The sequence below is a fragment of the Antechinus flavipes genome, chromosome 4 (assembly GCF_016432865.1).
Source record: "Antechinus flavipes isolate AdamAnt ecotype Samford, QLD, Australia chromosome 4, AdamAnt_v2, whole genome shotgun sequence".
NCBI lineage: Eukaryota > Metazoa > Chordata > Mammalia > Dasyuromorphia > Dasyuridae > Antechinus > Antechinus flavipes.
Genome location: NC_067401.1, coordinates 356,944,573 through 356,959,972, shown reverse-complemented (window position 1 = coordinate 356,959,972; position 15,400 = coordinate 356,944,573). Strand labels below are relative to the sequence as shown.

The 15,400-nt window shown below is 33.3% G+C and overlaps 1 protein-coding gene and 1 pseudogene across 1 annotated transcript in view; both read left to right on the top strand.

The window, feature by feature from the left end:
* The window catches only part of PDE10A (phosphodiesterase 10A), an 815,835-nt gene that overhangs the window by 256,867 nt on the left and 543,568 nt on the right, over nucleotides 1–15,400 (top strand). The window lies entirely within an intron of this gene.
* On the top strand, nucleotides 2,687–5,308 carry LOC127559245 (F-box-like/WD repeat-containing protein TBL1XR1; annotated as a pseudogene).

The window sequence follows — 15,400 nt, the reverse complement described above, 5'->3', positions numbered from 1 at the left end:
GAGTACCAGGCCTGAAGTCAGATAGATTTATCTTCCTGAGTTTAAATCTGGTTTCAGACACTTATTATTTGTGTGATCTTGAACAAGTCACTTAACCTGGCTTGCTTCAATTTCTCATCTGTAAAATGAGTTAGAGAAGGAAATGACAAAGTTATCTTTACTAAGAGAACCCCAAAGGGGTTACAAAAAGGTGGATACAGATGAAATTATTAAGCAATAACTGAGCTTACAAATATGAAAAGTAATATAGTTTCTACTGCCTTCGAAAAGGTTATAAACGAATCTAGTATGTGTTTGGAGGTATGGTGAGAGTGATACATTAAGAGAATATAACTCTGTACCAGTAAGTAGATTATGATCAGGACAAAGGAAAAGTAGAGACAAAGTGCTATCAGAAACTTGATAGATAGAGATCTCTGTAACCAGAACAAAGTCTCAAAATGCCATGAAAAATGAAAACTATTAAAAACAAAAGTTTCATAGCTGGACAGTTTCTCTCTGAAATTGGAACTGAATCATTAGTGGTAGTACCATAGTTTTTAGTACTAGTAAACATTATAATTTTATTTTATTTATTTAAAATTTTCAGCAAATATTGGCATTCTAAACCCTGTATTTCCTATCATTGGTAGTCTCAATGTTATTTGGGTTTGGCTCAACATCTCTTTTAATTTTGTGGCTGTACTGTCCTTTGTGCCAATAGACTGATATCCTTTCATCAATTAATCATATTCAGTATTCCTAGGGGCAGGAGTTGTTTCATGTGGTTGTCTTTATTTCTCCCAAGCCCAGCAAAGCTTCTGCCACTTAATAAAGATTGACAAATAGCTGTTGGAGCTGTTAAAAAATAGAATGTTTTGCTTCTGGGGATGTTGAGGTCACTTCTTAGTGGAGATATTTAAGCATTGATTGTATGACCACTAACCTAAGATGTAGATCAGTAAGATTTGTGGTTTGGATGGGAGTTAGACTTCATGGTTTCATTGGATTATAGAATGGGAACTGAAAGTCCAACCTCTCTATTTACAAATCAATTTGTAAATTTATAAATTTACAAATCAATATCATGAGATGCAGAAAGGTTAAGGACATGCTCAAAATCTCACAGCTCATGAGTGTCTGAATCTAGATCCTTCTACTGCCAAGTTCAGTTTCTTATCCATTCTGCTGAGATCCTTCTATCTCTACCCTCTCACTATTGTGGTGTCCCTGTTCTACAACTAAAAGCTAATTAGCAAACTAATTGAGGATTGCCTCCTTAACAAAGGGTCAGAGAGAGAAAAATTCCTCACTTCCTTTTCCCTTCTACTTCAGAGAAATCTGATATCAGTTCCACAGAAAGTCAGTAAAGTCAAGGAACAGAAAAGACAGTGCCATCTGGTTAGATTCATTAGCTTCATTAATGTAGAAAAGGTCCATTTGTTGTATTCATTTCATGGAGGCAGCCTGAGGATTCATTGTCAGTTTTTCTACAGATATTCCAGTTATTTAAGAAATCTTCTCCATGTGAGTGGGGAGAAAATATTTTAAGTATCTTTCCTTCACATTTTAATTTAAGTTATTCTAATACTCACTGAAATATTCACTAATGGGGAAAAAAATCAAGCATTTTGAAAAAACCACATTGCTGATCTGAGAAAGAAAGATTGAAACCTATAATTTTTTTGTACACAATGTAATAGATTTTAAAGAAAATGGTTAAAATATGTTAGGCTGCATTTTGCCTTGCCTGAGATTACCTCTAACATACAATTTAGCTCTTAATAATTTTTTTTTATCCATACTTGATTTTTATTAGCATGTAGAACTTCCTGAAGTAGAAATGTCTTCCACTGGTGCAGATTAATAACTTGAAATATTAGACATGTGACTTCTTCATGGTCGTGGAACTAGTGAGTATTAGAGACAGGTCTTCTATCTAAAACCTCATGCTACCTCTTTATAGCAAATCATTTGAGAGAGTTTGGGGTATATATACCTGTGATTATTTTGGTTTATATAGCAAGTATTGAGGAAATTCCCTTTCTCAATGCACATTGGTGACAGTTCTACAATTTATACTCTTAAAAGCCTTTTCTGAGAGGAGGATTCTGAGAAGATGGTGGAGTAGGTTAGAAAAGCAAACCAGTGAAAAAAAATAAAGACTGGGACAGAATAAATTTCCTCCTAGGACAATCAGAGAAGAGCTGAACAAAGACTCAGGACCAGGATTTAACTGATGCAAAATATAAACACCTGCAGGAGAAACAACAAGCTGGGAATGATGGAGCTAGCTGGGTTCCAGGGTGATGTCAGCCTGAGTCATAGGAACTTTCACCTCTCAGACAGTTTGGGCAATCCAGATCTGAGTCTGGGAGGATGGAGTGAATTTTGGCTGATTAGGAAGCTGCAAAGACATAGTCCTTGGAGAGAAGGAACCAGCATATCTGGTGAGTGCAGCGGCAGTGGGGCAGGATCACTGCAGGAGGGTGGAATTCTTGGTTTGGGGTTCCAGGTTAGAGGGGAGATCTGAAGGGAAACTAGAGGCACAATCACTCCACCTCCTACCCCATGATTAGAGGAAATTACATTAATAAGTTCCCATTTTTAAAAAAATGAGTAGGCAAAGGAGAAAGAACCCAACCACAGAAACTTATTATGGGAATAGGGAAGATCAGAGTTCATTTTCAGAGTAGGGCAGTGAAACAAAGCTGTGGTATTACAGGGTCATGAGTCAGAAGTATTCATCTATCCTGGAATTCTGTTAGTGATCTTCTAGCCTCAGCATCTGGTCACTCAATAGCAAGAATATGGAATTGGAGTGAGAACAATATAAGTGGCTCAACCCAGTTAGTCCTCTGCCTTGGATCAGGGAAGATGAGCAGGATGTGTCCAGCAACAAAGACATGATCTCCCTTGGTTGGAACAGAGAAGGTGTACTTCTCACCATTGGGTCGGATGACAGGTTGCCAGAATATGGACTAAAGATGATTTTATTGCTAGCAAAAGCCTATTTTTGCATTAATATGGAACAAGAAAGAAATTTTCATTCTGAGTGAGGAGTGGATAAGACCATGATTATATAGGATGTACCTACTGGAGAAGTCAAGGAGCTTTTTTCATTCAGCACGGGCACTGGATATATACTGGCAGAGCAACAACATCTTTGCCTTTTCCAGTACCAATCTATGTATTCATCTTTCTAAATCAGGACAAGATAGGTCTATCTAAACATTGTAGGGACACACAAATGAAGTAAGTGCTATCAAATGGGACCCTCTAGTCTTTGTTCTGATGAATGACTTTAAAGATAGAGAGAGTGAAAAAAGAGAGTTGTTTTGTCCATGATTTGCAAGCACATAATAAAAAAATTTGTACTATCAAATGGAGTCCCACAGGACCAGGAACAACCAACTTACCTGCTTGCTAACTTCATGCTGGCCAGTTCAGCCTTTGATTTTACTATTTGGCTATGGGATGTGGACCAGGGCATCTGTATCCACTCTTTGATAAAACACCAAGAGCTCTGTCTACTGTGGTTTTCAATTCTCATGGCAAGTGGCTTCTTTGACAAATGTGTGCACATCTGGGACAGGCAGACAGGTGCCCTGTTTATAGCTATAGGAGAACAGATAAAATATTTTAGGTGCTGGAATGAAGCAAGAGACAAAGTTGGAGCCAGTGCATCAGATAGTTCAGTTTGCGCACTAGACCTGTGCAAATAGTTGGTTGATGTCTTTTGTTCTGATGGTTGATCAGAACAAGATGGGCTGCCATGGGTCAGAAATAAATAAATAGTCCCTATGGACATTTGGGATGGCTTCTCTATTTTTGCACATCTCATGTTTCTTCTGAACTAATTATAGTTAGGAAGCAAGCAAATAAATCTACTTATTTTTATTTTTTTTTTTATCTTTTGAATTTTAAATAATTCTTTAAAAATAGAAAGAAAAACAACAGATATGGAGAACAGATCAAGAAGAGAAAATATAAGAATAATTGGACTATCTGAAAGGTGTGACCCCAAAACTTGACAATATAAGGAATAATCAAAGAAAATTGTCCAGAACTGATAGAACAAAAGGGGAAGGTAGAAATAGAAAAACATCCACAGATGACCATCTCAAAGAGATTCTACAAGGAAAACACATAGGAACATTATTGCTAAATTGCAAAACTCTCAGATCAAAAGAAAAAAATTTTTTACAAGAAACAAACCAACAAAAAAATTCAAAGATGCTGCAACTACAATTAGAATTGTATAGGATCTACCAGAAACTACAATAAAAGAGTACAGATCCTGGACTATTTTATATCATCAATCAAAAGAACTAGGCTTATGGTCAAAAATATTGTATCTAGCAATATTATGCATAACATTGAACCAAAAAAAAAAAAAAGGACATCCAATGAACTCTCAGATTTTCAGGACTTCGTTCCAGCCAAACCTGAACTCAATAGAAAATTTAACATATAACAAGCAATATCAAAGATTAATTTCAAGGGTCTCAATAAAGACAACCTGTTTATGTTTTATATGTGGAAATGTAAACAATATGTCTAAGAATTAGATTAGTAATTGGGTAGTTCAAAAGAAAGATTGGGACAGAGTTGAGTATATTCTAACTCTAAGGAAAACTGTCCAATGGAATTGTGTGTGAAGTAGAGAAAGAATCAGCATGGAAGCATTAGATGGGGGGAGGAGGATTGATTGTTCTGAAAATCTACCTGCATTAGGAATGGATTAATAAAGAACAATACATATATATGCCATAAAAGATATAATACCCCTCACAATCTATAAAGAAATAAGGCGGGGGGGTGGGGGGAAGGAAGGATAGGATAGGTGGAGTTAAAAGTAAAAGGATGTATAGATTTATGTCAGTGGAACAAGGTGTGCAGATTAATGGGAAAGGGATAAAGAGGGAGGGAAAGGGTAGAATAGGATAAGGTGATATACAAAAAGATGTTTAGATTCATGGGAGTGGGTGGAAGGGGAAAGGGTGAGGGGAAAAAGATAAGGGAGAAACCCATGGGTGGGGGGAGGATAAGATTGCAGGCAAACTAAAAAGCAAAATTTAAATAGAAGAGTTAGCAGGGATAGGAGATAAAGAGACATACAGAAACAATTTAACATGAATCAGTAGTGGAATTTATTAGGAAAAATAAACTAGGACTAGTAATCATTAATTTCAGATAAAGTAAAACTTAAAGATTCATTCAAGAGAGAAATCTATATTATATGTGAACCATATTAATACTGGTTTAGATGCACATCTATGTATATGTAAATTTGGATGTACGGATATGTGTGTATAAATATATATATATATATGTATATATATATATATATATATATATATATATATATATATATATGCATGTAGGCATGAGTATACATATGTACATTTACACACACAAATATATCCATGGTTAACTGTAGCCTGCTTGAAGGAGTTAGAGAGGCAAAAGGGGAGAAAAAGAATAAAATAAAAAGTACATAGCAGAAAACAAAAGAATAATCTACAAGAAAGCAAAGAAATGATGGGTAGTCATGAATATAATTTCTTCTATTATTATATATGCTTTCTTTAAATGGAAATTTATTTTTACATATTTTAAATTCTCCCTGATATTCAGCTAGGTATATAACAATGTTTTGTTTTGTTCTGATTTTTAATTTCCTTTTCTGTCCTTCTATTTGTTTTTTTTCTTATTTTGTATTAGTTTTAAATAAATTAAAAAAATATATTTCCTGGACACCCAGACATTGAACTTCTTGCTCAGTGTCATAAAGCCAATATGTGCCAGAGGTAGAATTTGAACCTAGAGCTACCTGACTCTGATTCTGTCTTCAATTCATTACTCTCTATTATAATCTACACTGCCTTAAATGTAATCATGTTATCTATTATACAGTTTGCTTTTTTTTTCTATAAGTTTTATTTTCCTAACTAAATATGTAAGCTCTTTGAAAACAAAGACCACGATCTGTGGGGTCTCAGTCATTTTAATTCAACAAACATGAAACTACTGTTGTATATCAGGCACTGTGCTCATTGCTAGGGAAGAGACAAAGACAGACCTGAAAATAAATCCCCTATCACTGTTTCAAAGGCTTTACTTTCAGAACGATCCTTGCTTAGTACATATTATGTCTTTCAAGGATTCAGAAGAAAGTTTGTTAGGGTGACTCAGGAGAGACTTCAAATTTATAAAGATCTTGTCATAGGGATTGATGAATATGGGATAGAATAGAACTCTCATTATTTGAGTGTAATTTGAGGGAGTACATTAAGCACAAATGCTTACTTGATTTTTTGCTCTGTCCCTACTTCCTTCCATAAGTCACAATGAACTTGCAAGATCTCATCTGCTGCATAAGCATTTTGCTGAAAGTAACACAAATATGATTTTTCATCTTAACAGATTTTAATTTCAGAGTTATTTTATGATGGGTATCATGATAAAGGTGAGCTCAGAGGGAAAGAGGATAAATTTCCAGATTCCATAGGAAATATAGTAGGAGTGATGAGTAATTGAATCCCATTATTGACTTTTTAGGCCAAGAAGATAAGTAGGGTTAGTTAGATAAGGTATAATTTTCTGAAGTTCTAGATATAGAACTTATATATGTCCAGCATGACACCAAGAAAACTGTTTTTCAGGCAGCTAATCATATACTTTGGGGAAGCACTGGAAGAAGTGCTGTGCCTGGAACAAACATTTATTTCCCTGCATTCAAATATGGCTTTGTATATTTATTAGTTATGTGACTCTAGGCAAGTCATTTAACCCTGTTACCTCAGTTTCCTCATCTGCAAAACAAACTGGAAAAAAATGGCAAATCATTCTAATATCTTTGTCAAGAAAACTCCAGATAGGGTTGGGAAGAATCAGAGACGACTGAAACAACTGAACAACAAAAGTGATACATTAGGCTTGTTTTGGATCATGGCTAGACCACCTGACAGAGAAATTAGGGTGCTTATCTGCTAAGATAGTCACAAAGATCTCCAACAAACCAAAGGAGGGTGGGGTGTCTGCATCAATGGATTCTTGTTCTCTGAAATCATTTCAAACTTTGTGAAGTGATTTCTCTTAGGCATTAAATCAAATTCATGAAGAGGATGACAGCTAGATCCCAGAGGACAATTAACTTGTCAGTGATTCACATGACTTAGTCCTCATAACTGGCAACTTTGCTGGTGAAATTTGAGTTATTAAGAAACTGCTGCTTTTAGGAATTCAAGATAAAAGTTCTTATATTTGGAAATTACACATTAAAGTTCTCTCTGGTAATAAATTTTTTTAAAGGTGCAGACCTGTATAAAGAAACTGGAAGTAACATCATTTTAGAGAATTGTCTAAGGTCTCAAAAAGTTAAATAATTTTCCATGGTCATCCAGTCAGTATAGATCAGAATCAGTATTTGAACTCAGGTTTTCCTAGCTTTATAAGTGACGAACCATTTCTTTATGTTGCTTCTTCAAGCAATAGCTAACTACTTTAAAAATTAAATCCCTAGATCCTCGATTTCCTTTAAATTCCCATATGCATGACCTACCTACTTCTTCCTTGCTCAGGAAAAAAATAATCAAATCATTGCTTCAAGAAACAGCCTGAAAATGTACATCTATTCCTCTCTGCCTTCGCTTCTATAATCCCTCTGCTATCAAATTCTAATACATGTTGTATTCTTCTAGTAGAATGTAAGCTTTTTAAGGGCAAGAACTGCCTTTAGTTTTTACCTTTGAATCACCAGTGTCTGGCACACAGTAGGTACTTCAGAAATACTCTTTGATATCGTACCAGTTTCCGTTTAACAATCATTTTTCATCTTCCTTTTCTAGATCATGAATTTACAAACCGTAGCCCTCTTGCTATATACAGCCTACTATTGTTTTTATATAACTTGTGAACTAAGAATAGTTTTTGTTTTTTATTCTCAGCTCATTGACATATAAAAATGAGAGGCAAACTGGATTTGACACCTCCGGCCATCATTTGCCAATCCCTTTAACTAGATTATAAATTCCAAGAGGACAATTGCTATGTTTTATACTTTCTTATATTCCCTCTAGCAACTAGAACAGTGCTTTTGCACATTGTAATAGCTTAATAAATTTTTGTTTGACTGTTTTTTTTTTTTTAATGATTCTGCCACTTGCATAGAATCATGGTAAAAAAAAAAAAAAACTATTTTCCTAGTTAATACAATTTATGGTCAGTCCATCAATAAGATTTTTTTTTTTTTACATCACTTGCTATGTGCCCAGTGCTATGCTAAAGAAAAGCAAAAACATGTTCCACACAGTGAAGGAGCTCACATTTTAATAGCGGAGATGATAAGGATGTGACCATACAAATAGAATAAAGACAATATAAATGGAAGATATTCTCAGAAGGAAGGCACTAACAGTGGTGGGGGGAGAGGAAGAAATAGAGCTCTGCAGGAGGAAGGATTTAAGTTGAACCTAGAAGACACCAAGGAATCTAGGAAGCAGAATGAGAAGTATTGGGAGACACCCAGAGCAAATGCAGATAGCCAATCATTGAAAAGGAATGGAATTTGGATAGCTCATTGGAGCGCTAATCCAAAAGTACATGAAGAGGAGTTATAAAGGTTTTAAATGCCAAATAGAGGCATTATTTTTGTAAAGTATATGATCCATTGATTTATTTTCCCTCAAGCTCCCATTTTGATTATAGGGTACAAATTTAGAGTTATCATTTTTATCACTATACTATTTATCTAGAATATCACTTTCATTTTTGGACCTCTGGTTTCTTATGCTTGGAAAATTCTTAGGGTGGAGACTTCCTCTACTGATATAGATTAGCAACTTCAATTTAGGAGCACAGAATGAGAACCATATCAGGTGAAAATTAATTCAAATCTGAATTACCTATGATCTATCCTCTTCTTTAAAGCTCACCCCAAAAAACAAATTTTTATAGAGTTGCCTAATAGGGATCTTCACTGTCTATTCTTCTAGCCTGTTTAAGCTCTATCTCTATCTTAGGTATGGTTATTCATCATTTGCAGATCATACCATATCAGTTTTCAAGGAAGAGGGGAGCTTTCATTAATTTAAGACTTTAATTTTCTCCATTTATGGAATTCCAACTTATCCTTCCCAAGCCTATTTCAAATGTGATGTCTTCCATAAAATCTTCCATGCTTTCTCTCAGTAGAAGCCATGGATCCTTCCTTAGGTCTTGAAGAGCACTTTATTAAGTATCTTTCCTATTCATATATCACATTCTATTTTGTGACTTGTTTCTACTCCTTTGTCAACCTACCATATTATAAACTTCTTAAAAAGGGCACATACAAAATATGTTCTTGGATTGAACAGAAAGTTGTGCTACATGTGCTATATGACCTTGAAAATTCCTTCCAATTTTATTTTAGACATCTGGGAATTGTTTAATTAGTATTAGATTTCAACACTGCCTTACTTTTCTAGTGATTTCTGTGTAATTCTCAATGTATCACTATTAAAAAAAAAACAAGAGTCAAAAAGAGAAACACAAGAAATGTAAATAATTACAATTATAAAGAAAAGATTAAGCAATGAAAGAATTTTTCTCATGTTAATAGACAGTTTGTTTTATTTAATTGAATTGAGGAATTGAAGAAAAATGAAAGTGGGATCACCAAAAGAAAAAACAAAGCAAAACAAAACAAAACCCAAGGGGATAAAGGTTTAAGGAGATCTTAAGAATTAGAATATGGGAAAAAGGAAGAACTGGATTAACATTCTATACATGAATCCATATAAGTGAATTAATATGTTGAGAAAAGAAGGTAGAAGATATAATTGTGTAAAGCTTCTATAATGGAGCAAAGGGAATCAAGAGTTTCCCTTCTCCATAAAAGCTGAATATTCCCACTCTCCTCCCAATCTGAAAGTAATTAGAAAAGAAATAATACTTTCTTTAGACTCTCAAAACTACTAAAGGATTTGGAATAGTAGGATGAAATCAATGAGGAAAAAAAAAGTCTGTTACAAAGGAAAAATATCCTAGAAACGAAAGGAAATTATTAAAAAAGATTTCTTAGAGTGGAAAGAGTGTGTGAGGTGAGAGATAGGCATTACTTTATATGAGGAGTTTCATCTTGGAGAAATGGACTAATAAGAGACCACTTTCCCAAGGCCTGGATTGGTTTCCAAGAGTTTTAACTTACACCCGGAAAATGTAACTAGTTCCCTGGGCATTAGGAAAATAGATAAGAAGATAAGATAGCATCATTTTAGGACCTGTGAATAATAATGGTAAAAACTCATGACTTGGAAGATAGACATAAATACCACTAAATGACTATACTTCCTTCATGAAAAAAAGAAAAAAGAAAACATGGTAGAGTTATGATCCCTCAAAAAATAGCAACACAAAAACCAAATAAATCCATACTCCAGGAAGAAGAAAGGATAGGATGAAAGCTATAAATGCCATGATGTATAAATGAGGTAGATGAAGAAGCTCAAATTTTGTACTCCAAAAAGTCTAAATATCTTAAATAGCATTCCTTTCTTACAAAAGAAAGAAGAAAAAAGTAAAGCTAAAACCTAGTTGAGTAAATGAAATTCAGAATAGACTAGAAGAAAACAGATAAATATTAATAAAAAACTAAATGATACAATTAACAACTTCTGTAAAGTAGCATAATATAAAACCTCAATAATCACCATTATTTCTACATAGCATTAACAAAAACTAGGGTAAATGATAAAAAGAGAAATTGTATTTAAAATAACTACAGAATGCAGAAAGTATTTAGATCCAGACTAACAAGATACTCATATACATTAGTTTTCTGAGTATAATTACTAAACTCTCTACAGAAACAGTAGAAGAGTTAAACAATAAGAGGAATAATGTGTGCTCATGTTTGTACCACATCAATATAATAAAAATGGCAACATTACTCAAGTGGTCAATAGTGTATTTTGTAATCATATAAACTGAAACTCAGTCTTTCAAATAATTCAAAATACTCTTAATGACTTTTCCGATCAGTGATGTACTTAGTGTCATGTATAGAAAAATACAGCTCATATAGAATATATCTTTATGTATTACTAAAACATTCATATAGTAATTAAACTGTAAATTCCCTGAGCTTAAGGACCATGTCTTAATTCCTTCATCCTGTCTCCATGCCACAGTTTTTATCTTACTTGTTTGTTATTTACTGCATTTGTCACCACACCCTCCTCCTTCTTTGTTTCTTTGCTTCAAAATCCATTTCGGTGCTCTTTTCTTTTTTTAAAATTCAATTTTATTCAATTTTCAGTCTCAAATTCTCTTTTTTCACTTTCCCTGATCCCTCCCATTGAGGTGGCAAGAAAAAAATAATATTTCAAATATGTATAGTCATGAAAAATAAATTCTCACATTATTCATGTCAAAAAAGAATGAAAGAAAAATTTAAAAGAAAATATAGTTGAATCTATACTTCTAGTCCATCACCTTTCTATCTGGAAGTGTATAGCATGTTTCATCATTAATTCTTTGTAATTGTGGTTGGTCAGTGTGTTGATCAGAGTTACTAAGTCTTTCAAAGATGTTTACAATTTATCACAATGTTATTATTGTAAAAATTGTCCTCCTGATTCTGTTTAATGAATTTTACATCAGTTTTAGCAACTATTCCCAGGTATTCCTAAAACCTTTACTATTTCTTTATTTCTTGCAGCACAACAGTATTCTATCACATTCATATTCCATAACTTGTTCAGCTAATCTGCTGGTGGCTATCCCTTCAGTTTCTAGTTCTTTTCTACCATAAAAAGAATTGCTTTAAATATTTTTGTACCTAGGGACCTTGCCTTTTTCTTTGATGTCTGAGATATAAATCTAATAGTAGAGCAAAAAGCATGCATAGTTTAAGAGCCTTGGGGCATAGTTCCAAATTGTTTTCTAGAATGGTTGGACTTATTTACCTGTTGCTCCCCCAACAGTAACGCTTATGTTTTCCCACATCTCCTATAGCATTTGTCATTTTCCTTTTTTATCAAGTTAACCAATTTGATGGATGTGAAATGATATCTCAGAGTTATTTTAATTTGCATTTCTCTAATCAATAGTATTTTTGTATTAAATATTTTTATATTTTTATATGATCTGATAACTTGGATTTCTTCTGAAACTTATTCATATTCTTTGACCATTTGTCAATTCAGGACAATGGTCATCTTTTCCATAAACTTTCTCTGATAGTTTTTCTTCTGAAAAAAATTTTCCCTCTTCATATGTCTCATTGCATTTTGCTTGGACTTCTACTTTGAAATTATTACATTTCTTCTGTCATCATAATTGTACAACACATATTAAAAATCTTAATGTAGATTTAAGCCATTAGATTAAATGTATTTGAACTTTTAAAAATTTAAGTGTATTTTAAGCATTTAAGCTAATGATTTGTAACTGTTCTAAAACTTTTGTGACTGTGTGTGTGTGTGTGTGTGTGTGTATGTGAGTATTATGTATGTAGATTTATACGTTTGTGACTTTTCTTCCAATATTAAATTCCAGGCTTTTGGAGAATATGCCTATTTTGATGTCTTTTTAATCCCCAGTGCCTAGCATAATTCCTTGCATGAAATAGTTCCTTAATACATGTTTGAATTAAATTTTTTTATCTTCCACAGCACAACATACCACATACAGAACAGAGGTGATCAGTAAAATATTTCAGAAGAATTAATATAGAGTGATAGATTTGGATATAGAAGGAACTTTACAGGCCAAGTCTAATTTTACAGTTTTATACCATTGAGGAAACTGAGAAACAGAGTGTTTAAGTGATTTGCCTAGGGTTACAAAGCTAATTAATCTCTGGTGTAGAATTTGAACTCAAATCTTCCTTATTATAAGATGACTTACTCTCTCCTGTATTCCTCTAATTCTTTAAAAGTGTTTAGGAGAGAGCCTTTTCACAGTCATTCATTTATGCTACCCTTTACACTTTCTTTTCCCAAATGGAGTCTCCTCAAGTCTCCTGTACTTTTTTCTTCATTATTCCCATCATTCCTGCTTTGTAATAATGTTACCAATATCCATACCAAATATTACCTTAGTTATTCATAGGTACTTACAATCTGACTTCAGTCTATCTCAGGCTCAGTTTATCAGTGCTCTATAATATACCAGTTTAATAATACCAATTCTGTATCATAACCAACTTAATTATACCAGCCTTAAAGATTACTTACTGTCTACATCCTATTCTCTGCAAATTTCATACTCCTCTGCTGCTAAATAATGACAATCATTACCTTTGTAATGATCTTTATAACCCTTGGAATAGACAATTAAGAGTATCTGTGATTCACTGCTGCCTTTTATGTACAGCTGTGTGCCTTTTAAGTCAAACATTCCCAGAAATGGATTGAGTCAACAAACATACATTCATACATACACATATGTTTGTATATATGGAATGTGTTATATGTGTGTGCATGTACATTTTAAAGTCTGTGATGCAAATTTTAAAGGATAGATAAAGATATTAATAACAACCAAAAAAAACCCTTAGAGGCCTGCTTTTTCTATATTACAACTAGATTTTCATTTCTATTTTCTATATAATAAGCATAATTATATAAGTAGTATAATTATTTGTATTACTTGACTATTTTTCAACTGGGGACAATGGTTTTCTTTTCCATAAGCTTTTTCTAATAGTTTTTCTTTGCTTAGCTGAAAAAAAAAAACTTCTTATTTGTACCAGCTGGACTAACTCTCTGGAGAATCTAGTTACCAGCCTGAGTCCTTGTCTTAAAGGAATAATGAGGCAGGTTCCCTCTTTGCTGAAGGGTCTTATATATCACCAAGAATTCTCCCACTGTCTGTGGTCCTCTACACCTATTTCTCTCCATCTTCATATAATTAGTAGGACTGACTGTATGTTCAATAGATTTAATTATTATTATTATTTTTCTTTTTGCTGAGGAAATTAGGGTTAAGTGATTTGCCCAGTCACACAGAAATGTTAAGTGTCTGAGAACAGATTTGAACTCAGGTTCAGCTCTATCCGCTACATTAACTAGCTGCCTCATTTAATTCACATTTTAAAGAAACTTTTTTTTCTTAGAGTTTGGATTTTTTTTTTGAAAAGCTTAAGGCAATCTTATATTGATTAACTATTTTTTCTTACTTCTGCTGAAAGTTATTAATCAATTATAATTATTTGAATGGTGAAGGAATATGATAGCCAATGAAATCTAGCACTCACAGACAGGTTCCATAGGGATGACAATAATGATAATGTTGATAATGATGATGAATATTTCTATAATACTCAAATATTTTTATAAAGTGCTTTATAAATATCACTTAATTTTATACTTACAATGACCATAGGAGGTAGGTGCTCTTACTATCCTCATTTTGAGGATCAGGGAACTGAAAAAGATAGAAATTAAATGGGGACATGTCCAGAGTTACACTGAAATAAGTGTCTGAGGCCCAAATTGTTTATTCATTCCTCAAATGATGGGTGCCCCCTCGATTTTGAATTCTTCATGTCACAAAAAGAGTTGCTATGAATATTTTTGTTCAAACAGATCCTTTTTTATGAAAAACAATTTTCAGATGAAGAAATTGAAACCATTTCTAGTCATATAAAAAAGTGCTCTAAATCTCTATTCATCAGAGAAATGCAAATTAAGACCACTCTAAGGTATCACTATACACCTCTCAGTTTGGCTAAATTAACAGGAAAAGATAATGATAAATGTTGGAGGGGATGTGGGAAAACTGGAATACTAATATGTTGTAGGTGAAGTTGTGAACTGATTCAACTATTCTGGAGAACAATTTGGAACTTTGTCCAAAGGGCTATCAAACTGTGTATACTCTTTGATCCAGCAGTGTTTCTATTGGGCTTATATCCCAAAGAGATCATAAAGGAGATATGTGCAAAAATGTTTGTGGCAGACCTTTTTGTAGTGGCTAGAAACTGGAAACTAAATGGGTGCCCATCAATTGGAGAATGTTATAGTATATGAATGTTATAGGATATTATTGTTTGTAAGAAATAATTAGGAAGATAATTTTAAAAAGATCTGGAGAGACTTAGATGAACTGATGCTAAGTGAAGTAAGCAGAACCAGGAATTCATTATACACAACAACAGCAAGATTATATGATGATCAATTCTGATGAACATGGCTCTTTTTAATTATGAGATGATTCAGGCCAGTTCTAGTGGTCTTGTGAAGACATCCATTTGCACTCAGAGACGATTGTAAGGACTGAGTGTGGATCACAACATAGCATTTTCACCCTTTTTGTTGTTGTTTGTTTGCATTTTCTTTTCTTTCTCATTTTTTTTCCTTTTTAATCTGATTTTTCTTGTGGAAATATGTATAGAAGAATTATATCTTTAACATATATTGGATTACTT